This window comes from Rhinopithecus bieti, unplaced genomic scaffold, assembly GCF_001698545.2.
Source record: "Rhinopithecus bieti isolate Rb0 unplaced genomic scaffold, ASM169854v2 scaffold_6022, whole genome shotgun sequence".
Lineage (NCBI taxonomy): Eukaryota > Metazoa > Chordata > Mammalia > Primates > Cercopithecidae > Rhinopithecus > Rhinopithecus bieti.
This window is the reverse complement of record NW_016805265.1, coordinates 1,817,808-1,831,918: the sequence shown is the minus strand read 5'-3', so window position 1 is coordinate 1,831,918 and position 14,111 is coordinate 1,817,808. Positions and strand designations below refer to the sequence as shown.

General features: G+C 42.1%; 1 protein-coding gene across 3 annotated transcripts in view; it reads left to right on the top strand.

Annotated features, from left to right (window-relative positions):
* The window catches only part of SAMD8 (sterile alpha motif domain containing 8), a 68,182-nt gene that overhangs the window by 7,184 nt on the left and 46,887 nt on the right, over positions 1-14,111 (top strand). The window lies entirely within an intron of this gene.

Sequence of the window (14,111 nt, the reverse complement as noted above, 5' to 3'; positions counted from 1 at the left end):
AATGAACAAGTCCTCTTGAGACATTTTAAGTCAGAAAGGGTTAACTAGTTCATACCAAAGAACAACAGGTACTTTTGTTCACTGTATTTCCTTTGAAGGATACAATAACAAACTTTATTTGTTCTGGTTGAATATACTTTCCCATTTAGTGCAGTTAACTCTTCCTAAGTGATAAACCCTTTACGGGTCTTCACAGACAAATTAAAATGGCTATTTAACGTTTCCTGTATTATTATTATTTTTTTTTGAGACGGAGTTTCACTCTTGTTGCCCAGGCTGGAGTGCAATGGCGTGATCTCAGCCCACAGCAACCTCTGCTTCCTTAGCTCAAGCGATTCTCCTGCCTCAGCCTCCCAAGTAGCTGGGGTTACAGGCATGCACCACCATGCCTGGCTAATTTTGTATTTTTTTAGTAGAGACAGGGTTTCTCCATGTTGGTCAGGCTGGTCTCGAACTCCCGACCTCAGGTGATCCGCCTGCCTCGGCCTCCCAAAGTGCTGGGATTACAGGCATGAGCCACCACGCCCGGCTCCTGTATTATTTTGAACCTTAAAACTGTTTCAACAGCCCTCTAAAATTAATCTGGTTTTGATTTTTTTTCTTCTTTAATTTTTTATTTTTATTTTTATTTTCTTTGAGACAGAGTCGCTCTGTCACCTAGGCTGAAGTGCAGTGGCGCGATCTCGGCTCACTGCAACCTCTGCCTCCCAGGTTTCAAACGATTCTCCTGCCTCAGCCTTCTGAGTAGCTGGGATTCTAGGTGCTTGCTACCACGCCCAGCAGATTTTTGTATTTTTAGTAGAGACAGCATTTCACCATGTTGACCAGTCTGGTCTGGAACTCCTGACCTCAAGTGATCCACCTGCCTCGGCCTCCAAAAGTGCTGGATTACAGGCATGAACCACCGCACCCACACTTCTGCTTTTTTTTTTTTTTTTTTTTTTTTTAATAGAAACAAGATCTCCCTATGTTACCCAGCCTGGTCTTGAACTTCGCTGAAGCAGTCCTGCCGCATTCGCTTCCCAAAGTGTTGGGATCACAGACGTGAGCCACCACACCCAACTTAGATTTTTTTTTTTTTTTTTTTTTTTTTGAGATGGAGTCTCGCTCTGTCGCCCAGGCTGGAGTGCAGTGGCAGGATCTCAGCTCACTGCAAGCTTCGCCTCCCGGGTTGACGCCATTCTCCTGCCTCAGCCTCCTGAGTAGCTGGGACTATAGGCGCCCGCCACCACACCCAGCTAGTTTTTTGTATTTTTTAGTAGAGACGGGGTTTCACCGTGTTAGCCAGGATGGTCTCAATCTCCTGACCTCGTGATCCGCCCGTCTCGGCCTCCCAAAGTGCTGGGATTACAGGCTTCAGCCACCGCGCCTGGCCCAGCTTATTTTTAATAACAGGTGAATTCTGAAATCTACTTTTGTATAAGATTAAAATAATACATATGGTATTATTCCATTCATATAAAGTACAAATGCAGGGACAACTAAACTATATTGTTTATGGATACCTAACAATATAGTTATGTATAGATGCTTAGGTAGTAAAGCTATAAAGAAAAACAAGGGATTATCAGGAAGATGGGTTTGTGGTTACCATGGGGTGGGCAGCAGGGAGAGGGGAAGGGGATTATTGATTAGAAGTGGTACGCAGTGATACTGGGCTGGTGCCTTGGGGTGATTACAAAGTAAAGGAAGTGAATAGTTGGAAGCCTGAGATGAAAAGATTTGTTTTTTTATCCAGCTGCTTGTATTGCATTGTTAATACATGCATATACCTGGTTTTAGTACCTAAGTAGCAAAATTTCAGACACATACTGATGAAAATGGTATTACTTTTTCTGCAAAAGGGTCTTTTAAGAAAAGTTGACACTTTCATAATACAGAAGCCCTACCTTCCTCTATACTTCTTTCTGTATTCTGAATCACCTAAAAAAACCATCTCAACTGGATCTTTTTTCCAGTGTGCTTTTCTTCTAATTCTAAAGATATTCGTTATATCTTCTTTGTACTTCCTCCTCCTCTTCTTCTTCTTCTTTTTTTTTTAAAGACAAGGTCTTGCTCTGTTGCCCAGGTACAGTAATAACTCACTATAGCCTGAAAGTCCCCAGCTCAAGTGACTCTTTTGGACTTCTGGGTTGTTTGTTTGTTTGTTTGTTTTGAGATGGAGTCTCACTCTGTCACCGGGCTGGAGTGCAGTGGCATGATCTTGGCTCACTGCAACCTCCGACTCCCTGGTTCAAGTGATTCTCCTGCCTCAGCCTCCCAAGTAGCTGGGATTACAGGCACGCACCACCATGCCCAGATAATTTTTGTATTTTTAGTAGAGACAGTGTTTCACCATGTTGGCCAGGAGGGTCCCCATCCTCCTGATCGACCCACTTCAGCCTCCCAAAGTGCTGGAATTACAGGTGTGAGCCACCACGTCCGGCCTAGACTTCTTCAAAGTTAAAATGATTAGCTAGTTTCATTTGGCATCTTCAGATTTGAATGTCTCATCTATGTAGGAAAAAGAAGTTATATAATCTTAGGGATAGTAGAAAATGGTTTGTTTATACAGCCTTAGATACATAACAAAGCCATTAATGTTTTAAGAAACACCCCAAAGCCATCTGAGTTGTTACACGAATACATATTATTGGAGATTTATGTTAGGTTTAGCTGTGATTGTAAACCTTGACATCATAGTGTAGTGGTTAAGAGTAGAGGAAGTAAACAACTAGGTAAATCTAGAATACAGGTTATTCCACAAAAGAACTACCCTGAACTCGCCTCCTCCCCACAAAAAGAAACAAGAGCTAGGGCACTGTTCTAGACTACAAGACACTAACAAGATGTGCTAACCAAGTGTAATGCATGATCCTAAATTGAATCCTTATTTTTGGGGGGAAACAGAAATAAAATAATATTTGAGGGACAATTAGGGGTGACATTATGGTTAATTTTCTTAGGTGTGGTAATGTGTATTGTACTTATATAGGAAGTTGTCATTATTAATAGAAGATGAATAACATCTAGATGCTGAAATATTTATGGTGAATGTCATAATGTCTTCATATTAGTTAAACAATGTCTTCAAAATATGATGAGAATTCTTAAAATAAAACCTATGATCAGCCAGGTGCGGTGGCTCACGCCTGTAATCTCCGCACATTGGGAGGCCGAGGCAGGCGGATCACCTGAAGTCGGGAGTTCAAGACCAGCCTGACCAACATGAAGGAACCCCATCTCTACTTAAAATACAAAAAAAACAGTAGCCGGGCTTCATGGCACATGCCTGTAATCCCAGCTACTTGGGAGGCTGAGGCGGGAGAATTGCTTGAACCCAGGAGGCGGAGGTTGCAGTGAGCCGAGATCATGCCATTGCACTTCAGCCTGGGCAAGGAGAGCAAAACTGCGTCTCATAAAAAAAAAAACAAAACTATGATCATTCTTTAAATCTCTGGTAGGATTTAGTAACTTTATTTTCAACCCATCCTTTAGCTCCAAGGAAAAGCAGCATGAAGTGGTAGAAAGAGTACTGAATTTGTTGTCAAAATTGTTGGAGTTTAATTTCAGCATCAATATTAACTCTCTAGGTGACTTTAAATATTTTAAATTATAATAATTTAAATAATTTGTGTAAAGCAAATGTGGCAAAATGTTTGAATCCCAAATTTGAATCCTGGCTCAGACAATTTCAAGTAGGACCTTGGTCACTTCACTTAACTTTTCTGTGCCTTCATTGTCTCATGTGTAAAATGAAGATAATAGTAATATCTACCTCATAAAACTGTTGTGAGGATTAAATAATACTATAAAGATAGAGTGCTCAGAATAGTACCTGAGCATTCAACAAATGTAGCTGCTTCTGTTACTGTTTTATATTTATTTTATTATCTATTACTTTGAAGAGAGCTTGGAAGACTTGAGAGGTAGAAAATATAAAACAGAAGTCCAGGCAGGCAGAACCCTCAAAACAACTAGGCAAAGATCAAGTAGGAATTGTTATAATTAGGAAATGAGATCACACATGAAATCACACCTGTCGTAGGTATTCATAAATGTTAGTTTCCTTCTGTTATCCCTTTTTTTCCCTCCTCATTTTATAGTATTATTTATTCTGAGGCTTGCAGAGTACTATGTGACCATCCAGTCTAATTCTGCTTGTTCTCTGCTTCTGGTTTGTATAACATTGAGTCTTTGAGGTGCCTTTCCACACATCTGATTTAATCTATTACATCTTGATTTGATGTTGACTTGTTACCTCTCCTAATTACTACATAATGCAGTTGAATAAAATATAGTTTAAGCATACACACAGAACTGTCTGAAAAGAAAAATCACGCTCTAGGGTTGACTGCAGATATATAATATTAAGAAAAATTGTAGGTTATTTTATATTAAAACATATACTAATTAGAAGCTTAGAATCTGTCTGTAATACCAAAATCTAATAGCCAGAAAACAGAACTTTGATTATTAAAAATAAATGATCGAATTTATCTACAATTTATGTATTTCTGATAAAAGTAAAGAAATAAATGAGCCTCCAAAATATGGTAAGAATATTTTTTAAAAATCTATAATAAATCTTTAAATCTCTGTTAGAACTTGGTAGCATTATTTTCAACCCATCCTTTAGCTCCACGGAAAAGCAGCATGAAGTGGTGGAAAGAACACTGAATTCATTGTCCAAATTCTTGGAGTTTAATTTCAACTCCAATATTAACTCTCTAGATGACTTTAAATACTCTAAACATCTTGGCACCTCAAGCCTCACTGTGCATTAGAATCACATGAGGAGCTTTTTTAAAAATGCAGATATAAAATTTCTGTCTCTTCTGAGAGATTCTGATTCAGTTGTCCTAGGATGAGCATGGACATTGATACAAATACATTTTGAAATTTCAGATTATTCTAATGTATAGCCAGGGTTGAAAACCTTTGTACATGTAGTTTCCTTGGAAGCCTACGCAAAGGAGTCATCAAAGAGAATTGGCTTTTTATATCCTACACTGTCTAGGAGAGAGAGAGACTGAAACTGGGAGATGCGAACAACCTTTTCTAGACAGGCACTCTCTACTCTGTGGCACTGATGTTACGTTACGTCTCACAGGAAGTTGGATTAGATTTGGCCCAAGACGATCTATTTTTCTTTGTCCTGATTACTTGCTGTACAAGTAGCATTCTGATTATTAAATCAGCCTCCTAGACGCTTCAGAATTACAAAAAGATGTGCCTGAGATAATGCTTGAGCATTCCTTTTAGACACTTGAGTGTCTAGAATTGGTGCTGTAATTTATCCATTAGCACCTTGTGAGTTTGCTTTTTAGTCTCTCTTGGTTTGACCAACTCTGGGAAACTGACAGGGTCAAGTTTTGATCTAAGGGTGAATACCAGATCCTGATTCCTGGAAAATTTATCAAATTAGTGGCCCTGTGTTATCTCTTGACAGTTGGACATTTTAAATTTATGGATATAAAACTCCCTGAAGCCGTGAAGAGTTTGTAATAAAGTATTATAACAACAATATAAATAAAGAGAAATATGTAATAAAATCTTTCCTGTATACTCTTAAGATTGAAATAATCAGCTGTCTAAAGGCAGATTTTTTTTGCCAGCTATGGTGGCTCGCAGCTGTAATCCCAGCACTTTGAGAGGCCAAAGCAGGAGGATCACTTGAGCCCAGGAGTTCAAGACCAGTCTGAGCAACCTAGGAAGACCCTATCTCTACAAAAAATAAGAAAACTAACTGGGCTTGGTGGTACACACCTGTGGTCCCCGCTACTCAGGAGGCTAAGTGGGAAGATCCCTTGGGCCTGGGAGGTCGAGGCTGCAGTGAACCGTGATCACACTACTGCACTCCAGCCTGAGCAACAGAGCACGAGTTTGTCTCAGTCAATCAAGAAAGAAAGAAAAAGGCAGGTTTTTGTTTTGTTTATAATGATCCTGATTGACTGTTGGTGGAAATGTAAATTAATATAGCCATTATGGAAAACACTGTGAAGGTTCCTCAAAAATTAAAATAGAGGCTGGGTCTGGTGGCTCCCACCTGTAATCCCAGCACTTTGGGAGGCTGAGGCAGGCAAGTTGCTGGAGCTCAGGAGTTCGAGACCAGCCTGGGCAGCATGGCAAAACCCCATCTCTACAAAAAAATACAAAAATTAGCTAGGCGTGGTGGTGCGTGCCTATAGCCCCAGCTACTTGGGAGGCTGAGGTGGGAGGACTGCTTGAGCCTGGCAAGTGGTGGTTGCAGTGGGCCAAGACTGCACCACTTCTCTCCAGCCTGGGTTTGCACAGTGAGACCCTGTCTCAAAAAATAAAATGAAATAGAACCTACCATACGACCCAGCAATCTCTCTATTAGATGTATATCCAAAGGAAATGAAATCAGTGTGTCGAAGAGCTATCTACACCTGTATGTTTATTGCAGCACTATTCACAATAGCCAAGGTAAGGAATCAACCTAAGTGTCCATCTACAGATAAATAGAGAAAATGTGTGTGTGTGTCTGTGGGCGTGCGCTATATTCATATTCAGCCATAAAACAGAATGAAGTCCTGTTATTTGCAGCAACATGGATGAATCTGGAGGACATTATATTAAGTGAAATTAGCCAGGCACAGAAAGACAAATACTACATGATCTCACTCATATATGGAATCTAAAAAAACAGTTGATCTTGTAGAAGTGGAAAGTAGGATAGTAGTTATCAGAGACTAGAGAGAAAGGATAGGAGAGGAGGATGGAGATAGGTTGGTCAGCAAGTACAAAATTACACTTAGCTCCTTCCTTGTCCCTGCAAAGAACGTGATCTCGTTCCTTTTTATGGCTGCATAGTTTTCCGTGGTGTATATGTACCACATTTTCTTTATGCAGTCTATCATTGATGGACATTTGGGTTGATTCCATGTCTTTGCTATTGTGAACAGTGCTGGAATGAACATACACGTGCATGTATCTTTATAATAGAATGATTTATATTCCTTTGGGTATATACTCAGTAATGGGATTGCTGGGACAAAAGGCATTTAGTATTTGCTGAACAGTGAGAGCAAATGTACACAGGGAGGGGAACAACACACACTGCGGCCTGTCAGTGGGCGGGGGGTGCCGGGAGAGGGAGAGCATCAGGATAAATAGCTAATGCATGCGGGGCTTAATACCTAGGTGATGGGTTGTTAGGTACAGCAAACCACCATGGCACACATTTACCTATGTAAAGAAAACTGCATGTCCTGCTCATGTATTCTGGAATTTAAAGTAAAATAACAGGCCAGGCACAGTGGCTCATGCCTGTAATTCCAGCACTTTGAGAGGCTGAGGTGGGCAGATCACCTGAGGTCAAGACTTCGAGACCAGCCTGGCCAACATGGTGAAACCCCGTCTCTACTAAAAATACAAAAATTAGCCTAGTGTGGTGGTGGGCGCCTGTAATCCCCGCTACTCGGGGTGCTAAGGCAGGAGAATTGCTTGAATCCAGGAGGTGGAGGCTCAGTGAGCCAAATTTGCGCCACTGCGTTCCAGCCTGGGTGGCAGAGTGAGACTATTCCCCCCAACCCCCACCAAAAAAATTATAGTTAGATGAGAAGCGTTAACTGGTTTTCTGTTGTACAGTAGAGTGACTATGACTAATAATAATGTGTTTTTCAAGGTAGCTAGAAGATTTTGAATGTTATCACCACAAAGAAATGATAGATGTGACTGGTGTGGTGGTTTATGCCTATAATCTTAACACTTTGGGAGGCCGAGGCAGGAAGATCACTTGAGCCTAGAAGTTTGAGACCAGCCTGGGCAACATAGCAAGACCCTGTCTCTACAAAAAAGTAAAAAAGAAATTAGCCAAGCATGATGGCACATGCCTGTAGTCCCACCTACTCAGAAGGCTGAGGTGGGAGGATCACATGAGCCCAGGGGTTTGAGGTTTCAGTGAGTTATAATTGTGTCAGTGCTCTCCAGGCTGGGCAAGAGAACAAGACCCTGTCTCTAGAAAAAAAAAAAAAGAAAGAAAGAAAGGATAACTGTTTAAAATGATATATGTGCTAAGTATCTTGATTTGATCATTATACAGTATATACATGTATTAACATATTACACTGGGCCGGGCATGATGGCTCACTCCTATAATCCCAGCACTTTGGGAGGCCGAGGCGGGCGGATCACCTGGGGTTGGAAGTTCAAGACCAGCCTGACCAACATGAAAAAACTCGTCTCTACTAAAAATACAAATTTAGCTGGGCGGTGGTGGTGCATGCCTGTAATCCCAGCTGCTCAGGAGTCTGAGGCAGGAGAATCGCTTGAACTGGGGAGGTGGAGGTTGCAGTGAGCCGCGATCATGTCTCTACACTCCAGCCTGGGCAACAAGAGCAAAACTCCNGCCCAGGCGAGGTGCGGCCTCCGCACAGGCGGGGGGCGTAGGCGCGCGGAGCCCGCCATGGCTGCGTCGGAGCTCTACACAAAGGTAAGGCGCCCCGTGGCCGGCGTCGAGGACTGGGGCCGCGCGGCCCTCGCCGCCAGCTGTCAGGCTGGGGAGGGGCGGGAGCGGCGGGGCCAGCGCCACCCCTTCAGCGCTTCAGAACCCTCGGCCCTACCCGCCGGTCGCCCGCTGCAGCACTTTCCTCTTTTCGGGCGAGATGGTTAAGGCGGCGGAGGGAGGCCCGCCTCGGGGTCTCCCAGGCTCCTGCCGCGCTGCTGGAGCTGGGGCAGAGCGGGCTTCCGAGTGGAAAGGGGCCCATGTGGATTTAGCAGGGCGGGCGTGCCTCCGCTCCTGCTTGGCTTTGGAAAATTCCCGGCGGGTGGGAGATGCTTGCTCCGGTAGATCGGATGGTTTCTCTCATGGGGACACGCGCTTAAAATAACGTCTTGTGTTGGTATGCAGTGCTGCTTGTACCGCCAGCCAGCCTTTCTGTGAGGCTATTTTGAATCCTACAAACGGTGGCCGTATCACCTTTAGCTCCCCGGTTTAGCTGCGCTGGGGGTGGCGAGCCCCGGGGAAAGATGTTGCCGGATGAACGCGAGCTGATTCACCGGCTGGGAGGGTCGGTACTCATTTGTCGCTGGGAGTTTGCAACCTGCGTGTAATCCCGCAGAGCCTTGTTAGGCTCCATGTCTTCACATCCTCTGGGGCAAACCTTTCCCTTCTGGGTTTGATTTAAGGGAAGTGGCAGTCTTTTCTTAGACTGACATCAATATTCTCAGGGTCTGGCAATCTCTGAATGGCCTATTATGGAGAACTGTCACTTGAGTGCTGTGCAGATTTGTGATGACCTTTGTGAATATATGTAATTATGGCATTTTATACTATACACCCATGTGTAGGTAGATATTTTGCCAACTATTGATTACTTCTACATGCAGTTAATAGAGTTGCCTTTTCACATTAGCATTTGCAATAGAATTTTCATTTAGGGTCCTGTAATCACTGGAATCATTGTTTCCAAATGTGACTCAAGTCCAGGGCCCAAGTTGCAGTGTGTTTTACAGAGGAAAGAAGTCTGGACTGGGCATCGAGAGACCTGGATTCAAGCCGGGACCTTTTCACTTACTCACTGTGACCTTGGACAAGTCACTTAACATTTCTGGTTCGATTTCCTCATGAGTAAATAGAGTTAATTATACTTGCCTTTCATCCCTTACAAGCTGTTCTGATAATTAGACAATAATAGTTGTGAAAGCTTTTGTAACCTATGAATTTCTCTGCAAATATGAGATATATGATTAATTTCTTCAACCATGAAATGAGGAACTTGCATGAAACATTCTCTGAGACCTCTTTCTAGTTTTAGGTTTAAGGGCTATCCAATTGGAACTTCTCTCTCAACCTGGTAATTTCTTTAGGCATTGCAGATCTCTAATGTATGAACGAATGCAATTGGAAACTGATTAAAAGTAACTTGACAGACACTTAATATGGTGCTTACTATGTGCCAGGTACTGTTTTAAGCGTTTTAAAATATAAACTCATAATCCTTATAAGGAACTTAGGAGGTTGATATTAAGAAATATCAAAATCATTTTCACATGAAGAGATAATCAGTCTGTAAACATTCCTTGGTTACTTTGTGTAGCCCCTCCCCTCCACTTCTACATCAAGTTTGTCCAACCCGCAGCCCGTGGGCCACATCCGGGCCCAGGACCGCTTTGACTGTGCCCCAACACAAATTCGTAAACTTTCTTAAAACCTGAGATTTTTTTTTTTTTGCAATTTTTTTTAAGCTCATCATTTATCATTAATGTATTTTATGTGTGGCCAAACACAGTTCTTCCAATGTGGCCCAGGGAAGCCAAAAGATTGGACACCCCTCATTGTATATGGTGAGCAGTCATCTTTGAGCCACCTAATAGTAGGCTGCTTGACTAGAGACTGATAGGATAATAAATTGTTGTTGGATTTTGAACGCTTTTGCCCCCCAAGATGATTTGAGAGAAAAAATGGAAAAGATGTTATGATTTATAAATGGTAAAGTTTTGGGCTTCTGTCACAGCTTTATCACAATCTATTTTAAAATTTACCTTTTAACAGCCTGAGAAACATAGTGAGACCCGGTCTCTACAAAAAATTAAAAAATTAGGCTGGTCACGATGGCTCACGCCTGTAATCCCAACACGTTGCCGAGGTGGGTGGATCACCTGAGGTCAGGAGTTCGAGACCATCTTGACCAACTTGGCAAAACCCCATCTCTACTAAAATAGAAAATTAGCTGGGCGTGGTGGCGCATGCCTGTAATCCCAGCTACTCAGGAGGCAGAGGCAGGAGAATCGCTTGAACCTGGAAGGCGGAGGTTGCAGTGAACAGAGGTTGCGCATTGCACTCGAGCCTGGGCAGCAAGAGGGAAACTCGGTCTCAAAAAAAAAAAAAAAAAAAATTAAAAAATGAACTGGGCGTGGTAGTCATGCCCGTGGTCCCAGCTACTCAAGAGCTGAGGCAGGAGGATCAGCTGAGGCAGGAAGATCGCTTGAGCCTGGGAGGTTGAGGCTGCAGTGAGCCATGATTGTACCACTGCACTCCATTCTGCGCAAAAGAGCAAGAACATGTCTCAAAAAAAAATTTTTTTTTTTTTAACCTCTTTGTCATTTTAAAACAGAATGGCTTAGAGATCAAGACTGAAGTTGGGGCTTACACTGCCTTTTCTAAATACACTTATGCCTAATTAATAGCCTGGTTACTTGGTTGGTTGTTGGCTAATTCTTTTGTGAATGGGCCTTAGCTTAATGGCAAGCGGAAATAGATATCAGGCATCCTATGTGCCAGGTACTTTGCTTAATATTTAGAGGATCTAACAGTGAACAAGATACAGTCCTTTCCCTCAACATGCTCACAGTCTGCTTCTTACATTCTTGACCCACTTTGAATCTATAGGGACATAAATAACCTTATTAGTAGAAGTTAGGGAATGGGTTGGGACATGGGGAAGATTGGGCTGATTCCAGAAATAAAAGCTACTATTGTAATTACTAGAGGAATAGGAAAATCATTAGAAGTATTATCAGTGGATAAGCACAAGGATCTTCCCCTTGCAAAGGATTATAGGAAGGAAGTTCTAGGATAGATTACAAGGAAAGATGTATTAGTGACATGCCATAATTATGGTATTTAACATTGTGGTTAAATCTGAAAAGTACCCTTTAAAAAAATGTCATTCAGATCTTTTTTTTTTTGGAGACGGAGTCTCGCTGTGTCACCCAGGCTGGAGTGCAGTGGCCGGATCTCAGCTCACTGCAACCTCTGCCTCCCGGGTTTACGCCATTCTCCTGCCTCAGCCTCCCAAGTAGCTGGGACTACAGGCGCCCACCACCTCGCCCGGCTAGTTTTTTTTTTTTTTTTGAGACGGAGTCTCGCTCTGTGGCCCAGGCTGGGGTGCAGTGGCCGGATCTCAGCTCACTGCAAGCTCCGCCTTCCGGGTTTACACCATTCTCCTGCCTCAGCCTCCTGAGTAGCTGGGACTACAGGCGCCCGCCACCTCGCCTGGCTAGTTTTTTTTTTGTATTTTTTAGTAGAGACTAAAATCACTGTGTTAGCCAGGATGGTCTCGATCTCCTGACCTCGTGATCCGCCCGTCTCGGCCTCCCAAAGTGCTGGGATTACAGGCTTGAGCCACCGCGCCCGCCCTAACATTGAATGTATTTAAGGAAACTGAACTATAACACTTAAAATGGTAAAAATGGTAACTTTTATGTATAGTTAACCACACACACAGAAAAGAGCATATATCTGTTATGCAGGTATTAGGAAACCACTACTACTTGCCCCACAACTGCAGCTGATTCATGACCCTTACAGAGTTAGTGACTGAGAACTGGAGAATTATGTGCACATGGCCAACATTTCCTTAATCCTTGTGGATAGCCAAAACTTCAGTAAAATGACTCTCATTCACCATCTGCTTTCCACATCTCGTCTCATGAGCATCTCATGAGCATCTAGTTGACTGAACCTGATTCACATTTGAATCCTAGTTTCAAGGGACCCTGAGGAATAATGATTAGCTTTTCAGACTCTGTAGTAGGAGGAAACAACTAGAGGGAGACTGGAAGGGTGCTGAGTCCTACCTCGTCCTATCTGCCATAGGCACTGAGTCAGAGGCAATTCATAGATGGCAGCGCTCCTTTTAGTCAGGTCACAATTTCCAGTAGTGTTGAGAATGTCCTGCAGCTGATAAGTTGGAGAGGTAGGGTGGGGACAAAGTCATTATCTCTTTTGCAGTTAATGGACTGATTGTGCTATGGTATTTGCAGTTTTAATGTGGTAGAAAACATTTGGATTATTTAAATTATTGTGAAGAGATTTGGGTCATTCTAATGGGATGCGTTAAAGACTCATTGACTAAAGAGTATCTGAGCTAATGTTTAGGAGTACCAAATGTAAGGTTGTTATGTTTATGATAAGCTTTTTTCATTTCATCAAGTATGGAGATAAGAATATAATAGAAAATATACTGAGTTCTTTTGCTCTTAGGCTGCTGAAATCTCTAATTAGTATGAACTAAATTTGTTTGGAGAGAAAAGAAACAAATTTACTAGTAAAGCATTTACTTGCTGAAAATTGCACTTCTTAAAACAGTTTTCAAAATTCTAACCAGAGGTCACCCAAAAGATATTTCATATTGTCTAGAACAGTCAGGTGTTTTATCTGTTATCTATGACTTAAAACTAAGTTTGAATAATTCCTGTTGATATCAAATTCTGCGGGAATGACTGTTCTCTCAGCACCTTGATAGGTATTGACCTTTGATGCTTAAGTAATTTTTTCTTTTTTTTTTTTCTTGAGATGGAGTTTCACTCTTGTTACCCAGGCTAGAGTGCAGTGGTGCAAACTCAGCTCACTGCCACCTCCGCCTCCCAGGTTCAAACAATTCTGCCTCAGCCTCCAGAGTAGCTGGGATTACAGGCATGTGCCACCACGCCCGACTAATTTTTTTCTTTTTTCTTTTTTCTTTTGTATTTTAGTACAGAAGGGGTTTCACAACATTGGCCAGGCTGGTCTCGAACTCCTGACCTCAAGTGATCTGCCCGCCTTGGCCTTCCAGCGTGCTGGGATTATAGGCGTGGATCACTACCCATTAACATTTACAAGTACCAAGCTTTGCATGAAAATGCTTTTAAGGTGGACCACGCTTTAATGGTGTAACAAGAGTTAGTATTTAAATCAGATTTGTTGATACAGTTATTCCACTTCTAGAAATTTAACCTAAGGCACTGCAATGCCATTTATAATAATAATAAAATAGTGAACAATTGCTAACAATGGGGAGATGGATAAATTATTGTATAGTCATAAAATGGAATGTTTTAAAACTATCTTTTCAAAAGACATGTAATAGCCTTAGACAGGACTCATGCAGTAATGTTAAGCAAAATGATACAGAATTATGTATGATGTGTTTTCTCTTTATAGACAATTTTGCGTGTGAGAGAAATATAAATTATAAGGAGTTATTCTCTAGGGATTAGTTTTCAAATTTTCTGTTCTTCAATGAATATATATTGCTTCTATATATTTGGCTTTTATTGTAGAGATACTTAATTATAAAAGATTCAAACCATGCAGAAACTTGCAGACTAAAACCCTAAAACTCAGTCCCCAGGCTGGGCGCGGTGGCTCAAGCCTGTAATCCCAGCACTTTGGGAGGCCGAGA